The 13,313-nt window shown below is 45.5% G+C and overlaps 1 protein-coding gene across 1 annotated transcript in view; it reads left to right on the top strand.

Moving 5' to 3' along the window:
• The window catches only part of Egfr (epidermal growth factor receptor), a 203,644-nt gene that overhangs the window by 14,330 nt on the left and 176,001 nt on the right, over positions 1–13,313 (top strand). The window lies entirely within an intron of this gene.

The raw sequence follows: 13,313 nt of genomic DNA, 5'->3' as shown, positions 1-13,313 counted from the left end.
TTTTCACGGAGATTTATACTTTCGTTCATTTCATAGAGATTTTTACTTAACGTTCTTCACATAGGGATTTATAGCTAATTGTGTCGAACTCGCATATTGGTTGATAACGCGTAATATACCTTCCGATTTTTCTTTCCCTTGTTGGTGTGGTACATGAGGAATAATAATTGGCGAGAGGCTAAGGATTTACTTTCTCTGTTCTCTCTGATGAACCTAAAATGTCACATTTAAAGTGTTTTAGTACATTCCTTTTTGTCCCTCCCTTCGCTTTACAAGCTTATTTATAATACCTCAAACTCATTTTCCTATGCTGGTAGTTTCATACGTCGCTGTTAAAGTAGCTATTGTGTGGCTGAGGACGGAGCACTCATTTTCTCGTGTTGGCAGGATACGCTGGTGGGGAGTGGGTTGGCGCATGCATCGCGCCTATAGCGCCACGGAACCTATTTACTGCTGTTTACCGACACTCATCATAAATCTTGATGGTGGAGGGAGGGGAACCTCTCTCGCGCCCTCGCCCATTACACGCGTGGAATAATTTATTGGAAAGTGCCCGTCGCTCAAATCTACGTCGATTTTTAGGATGGCATTCCGTTCGCTCTCCAATCGCCTCCACTAAATAAACCGAAAGCGCATTCCCGCCGGGGATGGAGGAGTGCGGAAGGGAGGCCGCAAAAGGCACCGCTACATTCACTCTCCCTCCCTCTTTCTCTCACCTCTCGCCCGCTTTTTGCCCCCGCTTCGCCACCTCCTCCCCAGCATCCACTCCACTCCTTCCCGTAAACTTGGCAACACTGTTAATAACACTCGGCGCCACACCGTCAGACCGGTGTAAATAACTTACCTGTGCCGTCGTCCACCACCACCTCCCGGCCCGCCCGCCTTCACCTCTCATATACCTGCCTCCTCTCCGCTTTTCTCCCTCCCCTCCCCCTACCACCTGCAGGGGTCGTGTCCCCTTCCACTCTCCCTTCTCCTTTCCCACCCCCGAAATCCTTTTTTCGGTGCGTCTTCCCCATTTTGACCCATTGTCTGACTGACTCCCTCGAAAGACCTCAGGACGCCGCCACGCCTCTCCCCCACCCCATCTGCTCCTCTTCTATCCTCTTTCTTTCTTTCTCCTCCCTCCCTTTCCTTCCGCATCCTCGGCGGGTGCACTATGATCCCTCCTCTACTCCTCACTCACTCTCGCTCGTCTCGACCCCACCCACGTGACGCCCTGCCACAGTGACCTCCCAGTCTCGTCCTCATTCCGAAGAACACTCGCTTGAGAATGTGTGTGTGAGAGAGAGGAGGTGAGTGGGCGGGTGAGCCGCCGTGTGCTTCATGCGCCGTTGCCCTCCGCCGTCCTCCCCTCGCGGCGGGAGGACTATCTCCGCCCGCGGTCGAGACCGCAGCAAGGTTGAGGCTCTCTTGGGGGCGAGAGTCCGTTGTGTTTCAGTCTTGCGGCGTGGCGTGCTCACACGGGTGTGTGCACCGATAGTAATTGGTTCAAGGATCTCGGCGACACTCATGATGTTAAATCGCGGTTACAATCTTCCCTAGCTTTTCGCTGGGTGGGGAAATACGATCTCGAATCGTTATTACTGAAGAGGATTCCTCGACGAGGTAGCTTAACCGACACGAATTCATTCGGCCGGAAATCGAAGGATCCGGGTGCGAATCCCGGTCAAGGTGAATTTTTTTTCCGTCGTGAAATTAACGCATTTGTGTGGATATTAGCTGGCGACTCAACTGAAGTCACTGTTGAGGCATATCCCTCAGTTTCTCTTGAGTCTCATAATGAGTCTGGGTCTATGCGTTGCGAATGGAGCTTTCGGATGGTGGTCTCTTTTTTCTATGGGATCGAGATGCTGCGGTGGCTATCGTAATGGCTTCCCACACAGGGGGACTGGGTTCGAATCCCGGAGACGGCAGATATTTTTCAGTGATATCCCGACCCCCACTTGAGGTGCTTTGTGGAGGGCACTTTGAGTTAGTACGCCGTCCGTTGGATTGGATGTTAAGCTGTGAACCCCTTGGCGCCTTTCGTTAAGAGTAGGCTAATGCCGACGCCGGGTTTCTCTCCACCCTTCATCCTTTCTTGTCCATCCCTAATGGCGCAAATGACCTCAGCAGTCGGTCGCCTCCCCTAAATATGGTATTTTTCATGCATGCAGGCTTGTGGTATTTTTCCTTTTTACGGTTGGTGACCTAACACCCCCCGCCACACGCCCTTGCGGCGGCTTGTGGGGTATTATGTAGATGTAGAAATACTACCACTACTTTTTTCCATGCAGTAGCATCATCCTTGATCGTAAATGCAAGCAGTGATTTACTGGTGCCAAGATGGTATAAATACTCACAAATCACCTAATTCTGGCGTCTTTTCTGCTTAGCTGTCAAGCTGCACCTTCGGAATGTTACCTTTATAGTGAGATAGTATAATACGCCCAAAATGATCTCTCTGTTAATTAATAATGTGTTAAGTCGATCAATAGGCGTCAATAGTCTTTTAGTATGCTGCTTTGTGATTATTAGGGATGGGTATCCATTTATTTTTGGGTTACTCGAATAATTTATCGTATTTGTAGGTTTCAATAGTTTCTATAAGGATTTGCATTAAGGAAAAAGGATTTCTCCTTAAAATTGTAGTCCTTCTGCTTGTTGTACGCTGCCGCACCGGCCTATATCCGCTTCATGATTGGGAAGCCGAAATTTCATGAAATTTGGATATTTTCATGTTTCGACAACTTCGATATAGTGCGCCGTGCGCAGTAAATTTGAGTCTTATATAAATCATATGCATTCGTATGCATCCTGAAATTTTTAAATGCTGAAATTTGATAAATGATAAATGCTTAAACAACTGCTCCGTCAAGTAGTGATATGGGTAAGGTACCAGTAACTCGGTTAGATGGATCGTACAGCAGCATTTGTTTGATTGCCCGACAACCTAACAGGTTTCTTTGATGGCTGATGCTCGGCATCCATTTAGCCGTGTTTTTCCACCCATTCTAGGCCGATGAGGAAGTAGTCTCGTTTTCTCAAGAATCGTTTTTATGCGGTCCACAGTGTGGCTTAATTGTGTTTTCCTCGACATCGGCTACTGCTTTTTTTCACTGGCATCCACTCTATGGAATGGCAATAAACGTCGAGTTATCCTTTTTTAACTTCTTCATTGTTTGATCTTTTATGGACGTGTCCGAGTAATTGTGCTATGCACTGCAATTTTTCTAGGAAAACTCGAGAGCACAAAGACGAGGTGGAAAAAGTCTATGGGGAGGGCAGAAAGTAAGGAACTCGCGCAAATTCTGGTGGCTTGTTTCGGAATATTCACCAAGTGTGTTCCGAAAAATCTTCTTGAATATTCATCCATGTATTCTGAGGATGAAGCGATTTGGCGTCAGCGCACTTGCCGAGCATAGTATATCCAAATAATGGTCCCTGGTGGTAAAGAAATCGTGTACGCATTATCCTTCAAAAACGAAATATTCGTCTCTACTGTCGTTTCACTGAGACGAAAGAAATATATTCACGAGAGTTTTTACAGCCTCAAAACCTTTAAACCTATGGTTCAGTTCACCGTTCCCATAGGAGAGGAAAGCCTGGGAGAAATGATAAGGTTGTTAGGTGGTGGAGTGGCAGAAGAGACGATTGATAAAAGTGAACATTGGTGCAGTGCATGAAGAGTAGGAATCGATTTATTCCATCACCCCTGTTGTGGGTAGTGATTCAATGCGTTCCGATGCTCAGTCCAGATGGATCCGAATGAGATCGCAGCGGAGAGGACCTCCAGCGGATTTACGATTGGTATCACCTATGTAGTTCCTCGAATGGTCCATGTTCTCTTGATTGGCAATCACTTTCTTTTATCCCAATAAATGTCCATCAACTGAAGGAATGATCTGGATGTAAATATCGAGAGTCAAAATGTAGACCATGAACAACTGCAACGACATTTGCAGTGTATCTTGTCCTTCATTCCACGCCGTGATAACTTTCTCTAGCTAATATTTGCGAATGATTATGCTCCATGTGATATCATTTAAGTATTGTATATAACCAGCATTGGCGCTAACTGTTGAGACGCTGAATTCACTTCTGGAGCAAATTGGTCAAATTATCCCTAGGCTTGAAAAATTTATTTTTCGATTTCTAAATGTTTTTTCCTCATGCCCCCGTCCACATATTAGACATGCCGCATAAAAATGCCTGATGGGAAAATCTTGGTCGTTGCCCTGAATTTCCTCCTTCCTCTTGGATAATAATAGAAGGTGAGAATTTATGGTCATTGAATTCATTCGTCTCCGCCTACTCGCTCAATGGAGAACTGTTAAAAAAGAAGAACCTCACTCACGATTACCTCCGGGGACAGGAATATTTATTCGGAATGCAATGAACACACAATTATTTGAATAAAATGTTTTTTCTTCGGGGGAGAGAGGCCGGGGTTATCTTGAGGGAGGGAATGAATAACAGGAACGGCCATTGGCGGATCGTTGCCTCCCGGGGAGTGGGGGCTGGGGCAGAAGGGTTCGGCGCCAAGAGTGCGAAGAGCAGGGAAGCGGTCATACGTGGTCCACATACACTACCCGCGACCGACGCCCATCCCTCCGGCGCACACACGGGAACCCCTCCTTTCGCCTTCCCTCCGCATTCCTCATCCCCCCATGCTGTAACATTTTCCCCTCAACCCCAGAGTCGCCCGTTAAACACGCTCCGGTCCGTTCTTTCTCCATCCTTCCGCCACCTCCCCCCTTCTACCGACGCTCTACGGCGACTTTACCTCGCGGGCCTCCTCCGTCTGGAATATTTTTCTCTCCCTCACCCCTCTTGCGCCCCAGACGTCTCTTCTCGCTGTCTTCCACCGTGGCGCCTCCAGTTTAAAAGTCCCCTCTCGCAGTTTCTCTCCCGGAGGGGATGCTGTCGCAGCTCGGTTCGTTGGCTCTCCATTTAAGAGTCGTGTGTGTGTGACGAGCTCGTCGTACATTCAAATCCGATTGGAAATTTGCCGGCGCGATCGAGTGTGGAGGTCCGACAAGTTTTCCCAGCGGGAGCGTCCCCGTGGACTCTTTCTTCTCTTGTTACTTTTTATTTCGCTCGGACGCCAGAAGGCGCTGAGAGGAAGTGTTTTTCCAGGAGGGCGAGTTGAAAAAAAATCTCACAAGGTTGCTTTACTCGCTTTTTTCCTCTTATGCTCGAGCGGGAGAGAGAGGAACTTCCAGTTCGTTCCAGGAAGGCCTTCGGTAGGTAGGTACGTTAGAATACACTCTTTGAAAAGCGTTTTTGTGCGAAATTCTTTGGCCGCAGTATATTTCTTGTACCGCTCTCCTCGATTCATAAAAATAACCGTAAAATTACGTCTGGGCTCATGATTATACGCCAATTTTTGCTGAGCACCGGTAATAATTAAAAACTGTACAGAGCCAGCGGTACCTTCGGCGTCATAAAATTCAACCATCCGTCGGGAGGTGGGTGTGAATCCTTGACGGGCATGCAAAGTTCGAACGTTGCTTCGAGATGACGTGCCTCATTAATGCGGGGAACGGAACACGGCGAGACTTATCATGCAACTCAGCGTCATAAGTCAATGACGTCGCGGGGAAGTGGCCAAACAAAGACTCGTCGTCCAAGGTATCTTTCTAGGTAGCATCGCTTTACCATTGTTAACGATTCCATTACGCCGTGCATTCCGCTGTCGGATGAATGGACCTCCTGGAGTCGACTCGTGTTTTAAAAGCATCCTTATCCCACATCCGAATGCGCCTCCTATCCCTCTGCTCCCCTTCCCCCTCCCCAAACCGTCCTCGGATGAGCATGGCCGTTCATTTTCCCGCCGTCGCATCGCATTCCGCGAGAGCGTCCTTTGTTACTCTGGAAACATCAAGCGAGATGCAAGTGTTCGCTTGCTCTGCCTCCCGAGCACCCCCGAGGGGATCGAGGAGTGCAGTTCGCATTATGCACGGGACAGGGGAGGGGGATGGCGGGGGGGTATGTGAAGGGAGATAGGACGGAGATGGAGATAGAGAGCGCCGGGGTGAGGGGCGGGAAAAAGAACCCAAGCAGTCATGGTAAACTGCCTTGCGGGACTCCCAGGTATGATGGAGAGCGCTTTGAGTAATGAGGTGGGAGGGAGTGCGGGGAGTTGGACTGTCGGGCGAAAGGGTTGGGTTTGTATGGCCGCGCAGACATGCATGTATCCTGGCTCTCAAAAGTAATGGTGATTCGTTGGACGTATGGCGTTAGTTATGTTGTCTGCTAAAAACTGCCGCTCTCCGGCCTGCCTCATCCACTTTTATCTCTTTTTTCCCATTCGCCCTCTCACATCCCTTTCTCGCTAAGGCCGGCCAAGACCGACGAACATCCCTGAAGGATCAAAATCCTTTCATATTGTTTCATGGGCTTCACCTAGTTCAATCTCCTCTAAGCCCTCGCCCCCATGAAAATGAGCGTAGGCTTCCAAATATTCCTGGGAACAGCATGAATATGTTCACATTGGCAGAACTACCAATTCTCAAGACCTATTGACGCATCGTAAAACCACGTGAGAATTTACCCTACGCCTCCTAAAATTTGCCGTGAAAGATTAAAGCTTATTCATACTTCGCTTCTGGTTCTAATCTGAGAGGAGTGTGAAGTGTATTTTATTTTATCAAGGTTAAATACTAATGGCTCTTTCGCTGACACTCCCTCCTGATATTTATTTACCATTGAGTGTTCATCATGAGAAATGTTTGCATAGCTACAAATTATTATAAAAGGAAATACATTTTGTACTGTTGTTAATATGCGATAATAGACCTTCCGTAGTGGATGATTCCCCAGTTAGATATTTTGCCTGGAAATTGATCTACCTGTTTCGGGCGTGCGGAGCAGTGATCTTTGTGAAGTTACTGAAGGTATGACTAAGTTTGAACTTTCCGAGGGTGGTCCACGACGTGTTTCACCGTAAAGGTGACATGGACTCTATTATAAATTTTCACCCGTGAGCGTATATGACGTGATAATTTTGTGCGATATTTCGAGACTAACATTGCACGTGAGTGTCAAAACATCTCCAGCTTCCCCGTAACTCCCCGATGCAACCCTACTCCACCCCTACCCCTCCGCGCATATGCATGACCGTGGGAGGAACGATGAGGGAGTGGAGTTCGCTTCATAACTTAGAAACCGTGGCTTGCCTCTCTTTGAGGATCCAACCGACTTTATGCGCACCTTCATGTTGCAAGTCGTCCGTGAGAGTGAGTGTGTAATCGGCGGTGCTTTGGCCCATTTACTTTATGCCCTCCCGTGTAACCCCGCCCGGGATGCTTCCCCCGAGAATATGAAAAACGCCGCTTGCCCCTCGGAGATCGCGCCGCCTAAAAATAAAATTGAGTTAAATGTTTTTAAACGGTCTAAACTCCTCGGAGTGTCGCTCGTCAATTATATCTCTTATGCACTACTCACGTTTTGGACGCCGGTGTCGTGTGGGGATGGAAGTGGGGGAGGGAGGGGACGTCTCATGGCCCTTGGCGTGAAATTAGCGCTGTAATTAACGCCACCTGATGCACGTGTGGATCCGTGACACGTGTGGTCAAAAGTGGAAGCATTTATTTATTGTGTCGCATAACTGATGTCTATTTCAAAAGCCTAGTCATGTTTACTCTGCACGTATATGCTAAGTCTTAGACTACCCGCTTCGGATTAAGTCTGTGGAATTAATCTAAATCAGCATGGTACGATGCAAGTCATTGATGGGGTGCGCGGCAGGGGATGACTCGTCACAAGGCGCACAGTATCTACATGACGTATTACTGAAATGGCAGGGATTGGTGGAGAAGTTACATGAATCAAACGATGAAAGTATGACGTTACCAAAAGATTTACATGCACTGTAGTAATGAAGTTTAGCTGAAAAAAACGCACTCCATGCATATGAAAGGAGCTGTAGCAGTGTTTAGTAAAAGCTCGATTTGCATTAGCGAGTTCAACTTAGCCCATTTGCGTGTTGTCCGGAAAATTATTCTCTTTATTATTTTGATGAGAATTGTGTATATGAACCACCAACCACAGTAATGTCCAGCGATCTACGCACTTGACTACCATGTCCGCTATATATGAGAACGCATACGATGCATAATAATTATCATAAGATGACATTAGTGGCGAATATTTGTTGCTTTATTAATTTAAATCTCACCGTTGAAAAGTTTGCAGATTAACTTGTCATTTTTGTGGAAGGGATCACCGTATCTGAATGAAGATCTAGACATAACCGTAATGAGCTTTCCTCACAATTAGTTCTCACAACGCCTTGTTCGAGTAATTAATGTTTCCCGGAGAGCAGAGTTTGCACGAATTCTCTCTCTCTCTCTCCCTTTCGTTGCTGCTCGGCAAAAGAGCATAAATATTTCGAAACATCATGGGGCACGCGAAACAAAATTAGTCATTTGTCGATTCGCGCGTTGATGAAGTTTAGTTCCTGACCCAACCCACGCACAGCCTCGGCAAACAAATGCACCTCCCTCCACTGAGGCTCCCGCCCTCTCCGTCCCGTGCCCGCCCTTCGCTTCACTTTTTGTCAGTGTACCCTCCCTCGCGAGAAAGTCGTCGCCTTTATTGTTTTCCAGAGTTTCCTGAACACATCTGCTCTCTTCCAAAGAAACAGTGTAGTGTCGATTATGCTGCACGGTTTCATGAGCTAGTAAAAGTACTCGTTTAGACCTATTCCCGTTTGCCTTCTGACTGAATGAAATAAGGATACTATTATCCAATATTTTTGAAAAGTATTATAAGATGACTCCGCATTAAGAGGAAAGTTTATTAATGTATTTTTTTATAAATTAAAAGCCTGCTTGCATTTTTGTTTTAATTGGCAACTTCAATCTTAAGTTCCCCAATAAAATTGAAACACGCAGGAATCTATGCACAAGTGGACCATAAATTTGTTTGTTGATGACAAACGATTCACTGTCATGTCGTTGGAAAAATATATTGCACGCGAGTTCAGAGTAATTTTATTCCGGAAAACGCAACGCACAGCGCAAGAGTGGGGATCGAATTGTTTGTCAGATATCCGAGACCTCGAGAACTCTTTTAATTGGCGTTTTGGACGATGCTATGAATATATTTCGTTTCTCGTTTGCAACTCTTCCAATTGCTATCTTATTGTTTCATTTAGTCGAATCCATTTTCTCCAGGTGAGCAATTTCATTTTCTCAGAAGCAAAAGACAATGGCATCGGCGTTTACGGCTTTTGCGTGTACGTTCATCCGAGGATTGTCTTCCCTGGGAGTTAGTTTTTGTTAGCGATATCTCTCGAACGTTTCAAGCGGAGCCACGCGCGCCTCCCCGGACCTTACATTCGTTACACGGACGGTCAGAAACGAAAAATCTAGGATAAATCACGAAGGTTCTCGTTCTTCCTCGCGGGCAGTAATTTTCTCTGCGTTACTTCCAACGATTAGCGCTCATTTGGGGCCGAGACTCTCCTCACGCCCGGGCATGCGGAAAGAGGCTATATCTCCCCACCCCGCAAGTAACCCCCCCCTCCTCTGTCTTTACCGCCCTCCTTTCTCCTCCCCACCTCTTCTCCTCCTCCCGGACGATTATTATGGCCGCCCAGTTACATGTAAATTTCGTCATATCCTACACTCGTGCTCGTTCCATTTCATTTTTTTTCCTCTTTCGCCTCGCCATTCTCGGAACCTCCACCCTATTTTCCTCCTCCAACAATTCCCAAGAGCTCGTGCCTTCCAAGAACTTGGAGGAGATGGAAATCCGACACCCTCTCGTGAAGGTGGCGGGACGTGGGTAAGGGGGAATAAAGGGGGGAGTTTGCGCGCGCACACACACACACTCACACTCACGACCTCGTTTTGCTCCCCCTCGTTTCCACATCCAATGTGCCCCGCAGAACCATACACACATACGCGATGGCGGTGGAAAAGATGGCTTTCTTCCCCCCCCCCCTACCTCGCGGCGACGTTCGTTTCCAAGACGTACCTGCCTGCGGAGAAGGGCGTTCGTTTGGAGCGTGTTTGTGCACCAGCCGACGTGTTTGTCGCCCCGTCCTCTCACTCCCGCTTCGCCTTCCCCTCTGCAATTATTCCGTATTTGTATGTTTTCAGTCCAAGGAAAACATATTTCTTATGGAAAAATACTTTTTTGGGTACTCCCCGTTGATAAAAACACTTATAGTGAGTCATGCGCGGACGCAATGGTCAACTGTTTTGCTTGTTCTGGAAGAAACCTCTACGGGGAAGGAGGTGGCGAGCACCTCGGAGATCATCTCACGAGCTTTCCGTTTGCATCATCATCATCGGAGATCATCTCACGAGGATGCTCATTTCCAGGACAACGTCGAAGATATTTGGCCGGAAATATCCTTTAGAACTATTCTCTCGATACATATAGTATTTGACTAATCGCGATCTTGTACTTCATGATGATGCATTAAATTCGCAGGCAAATGATAAAGCATAGCCTCTCTTCGCTCAATGAAAGTGTTGCAGTGAAAGTGAATGAAAGTGTTGCAGTGAAAAGAAATGTCTCTTGCTCTTTAAGTATATTTATTACTTAAAAATAATAGAATGTTGTATTGAGAGGAGAAAAATTATGAAAAGTAATGACAATATTGTGAACGTATGTAAGACATGTTAGTATAGTCATCTATGCATATCTACATTTATGTGCGTGGAATCCGTTCGGAAAGAGTGGTAAAAATAAATAGAAAGCTAATGGTTTCTTCAGGGGTATGCATAGCTTTGAAACAAACACTGGAATCTAAAAGCATATAAGTGGAATGTACGGGCTTCATGTTTCGTATGCCATTCGTATTATAGAAGGTTAGCTAGTCACTGTGAAGTACCGAAACAGCTTGGAAGTTAGTCGAGAAAATATTTTCGAAGTCCATACGATGTCTATTTTAAAATTCGGCGCTAATCGAACATGTTAAAACTTTTTCCGCGTAAATTATATTAATCAAAATTTTGAACTGGCCATATTCATTGATTGCAGGGTGTAGGTATCTTAAACTATGATGACCTATAAGAATTCGCTGTAGTGAAACCATTTTTATTCTTGTGAGGACATGGCGGTTGCCTTCTTGCACTCTCTTCCATGTCCTCGATGCATGTACCTCGAGAGAGAAGTAAAATTTCATGGAAAGTGCTAGGCATTGAACGCCATAAGGAAAAAACGAAAACGACATTTTGAATCGTTAGTGGTTGAGGGCAATAAAAATAATGCTCGGAAATATCCATTAGTCATGTGGTATTTTCAAAGTTTTGCGGTTACGCACCACGTGTAACTCACCAAATAGCATGAAGTTTTTTTCGTCCCATGGCCCTCGGGTCTTTTAAAATGAGCGGCGATACGATTGTAAACCTTGGGATCCCCCTGAACTCAAAAATGCTTTCGGCGACTTGTAGTGACTTCACTTCGCGGTACATAATATTCAGCCCCGCATCCCGGAGGCCTCGTCCATTCGGGATCTCCTTGTAATTTCATCGTGCTCTTTAAGAGGGGCTTAATGTTCGACCCGTCGTCCACTTTTTTCTGTCATCAGGGCTAATTCTGGCCCTCGTCGACTCGTAACGCCGGCGCGCGTTGTGAGTGCGTGGAGGCCGAGGTGGGAAATCTTTCTGACGGCGGAGGAAAAAATTGCCGACAATGGTGTCTCTCTCCTTCGGCAAGAAGTCAGTAGAGAATGGAGAGGAGTACCTGGAGGTGGAGTGAGGGGCAAGCGACAGGGATTTTTATTGTTGTCGGAAATGGCGTCTGAATGTCGAGACATGGTAGAAGATGGGGAGACAATAGCACCCTCCTTCCAGTTTTACTATGCACAGATTACTGATGTTTAAACGGGTCAAAGTATGTTATTTTTTCTCTCCCAAGAAGAGAGCTAGCTTTTTCGGTGTTTTCACTCTATTCGGTCGAATTGGCGGGGCTTATTTAATCGCCTAGCGTGGCGACACCCAACAATTAACGGTGGAAGAAAAGAATGAGGAGCCGCAGATTTTCTTAGCCTTATTTAGGTTTCCAAATTGTTTATTTATATGTATTTCTGTATATTTTTGTTTTATATATATATATATATATATATATATATATATATATATATATATATATATATATATATATATATATATATAAAGGAAAAAACACTCACTAATGACTCAATATTTCGGTGATCCCAGCCACCTTCATCAGAGTATGTAGAGTTATACACATTCATGCATAGTATAGTTTCCTACAGTTTTGACGATACGAGTAGTCCAAAATGTATCCATCTAAGTGTCACAGATGGATTCAGAATGATTTTTTAGGCTCCAGTTTTCAATAATATAAGTGATGACGAGGTGTCACTTCCAGGGTGTCGAATCTAATCATGATATATCATCCAGTTCTGCTGCATGCAGCTAAAATAGATGGATATAAAAGAACTTATATATTTGGTTAATATGTTTGTTGCCAGCCTACTACACTACACGACATCAACCAGACAGACTCGCTCAACATAAATGGTACGATGGCGCATTGATGAAATAATGATATTATTTATTTGTATAATAGTTATGAGAAAGTGGCTGATGTTTTTCCGAGTCATTTAATAATTGTCAACTTATATTGGTCAAAGCGAATGATTTTGACACTGAAATCGTTGCATTGTAATGTGCATTTAGCTGATGACTCCGTTAAAAGTTACCGTGGCGACATCTCCCACAGCTTCGAGGAATTTGACATAGGGAAATTGAAGTTAAATTAAACGGTTAATATTCCAAATGGAATTTTCGGCTCCATGGTTTAATTGGAAATAAGAAGCCTTGATTTCCGTACGATGGTCACCTGTTGATGTGTTTAAAATTCACATTTACGAGTATTATGAAGTCATTGCGTTTAAAATAATCTTGATAATAACTCACACCAAATGGAGGGAGAGCCATTGGAAAGGATTACATATGAAGTTTTTCTCCGCCCCCCCAAATTTAGCTATCAAAACACAAATTAATAATTTGCTCACTAAGTATCGGTCGCTTCCCCGCAGTTGCTTGTTGTATTCGAGGTAAACAATCAATTCGAGGGTTAGTAGCGACGACTGCGTTATCTTTCCCGCCCTCCAGTTCATCGCCCGTTTGGCTTCTTCCTTTATCTTGGGGGACGATTGGGTGTATCGCCACATTTTTAAGACACTTATCAGGTGAGATGCTGTCAAGTGTTATATGGGACTTCGCCACAGAGGAAAAAAATTGAAAAAATCAACCGTCTCAAGCCCGGACGTGCTCATTCGCCCTGGTGGTATTTGCTCCTTCCCCCCCACTAGAAGAACTTGCGGCGACGATAAGGCC

This window comes from Hetaerina americana, unplaced genomic scaffold, assembly GCF_022747635.1.
Source record: "Hetaerina americana unplaced genomic scaffold, ioHetAmer1.1.p SCAF_79, whole genome shotgun sequence".
In the NCBI taxonomy this organism is placed as follows: domain Eukaryota; kingdom Metazoa; phylum Arthropoda; class Insecta; order Odonata; family Calopterygidae; genus Hetaerina; species Hetaerina americana.
The sequence above is the reverse complement of the archived record's forward strand: the minus strand, read 5'-3'. Positions and strand labels throughout refer to the sequence as shown.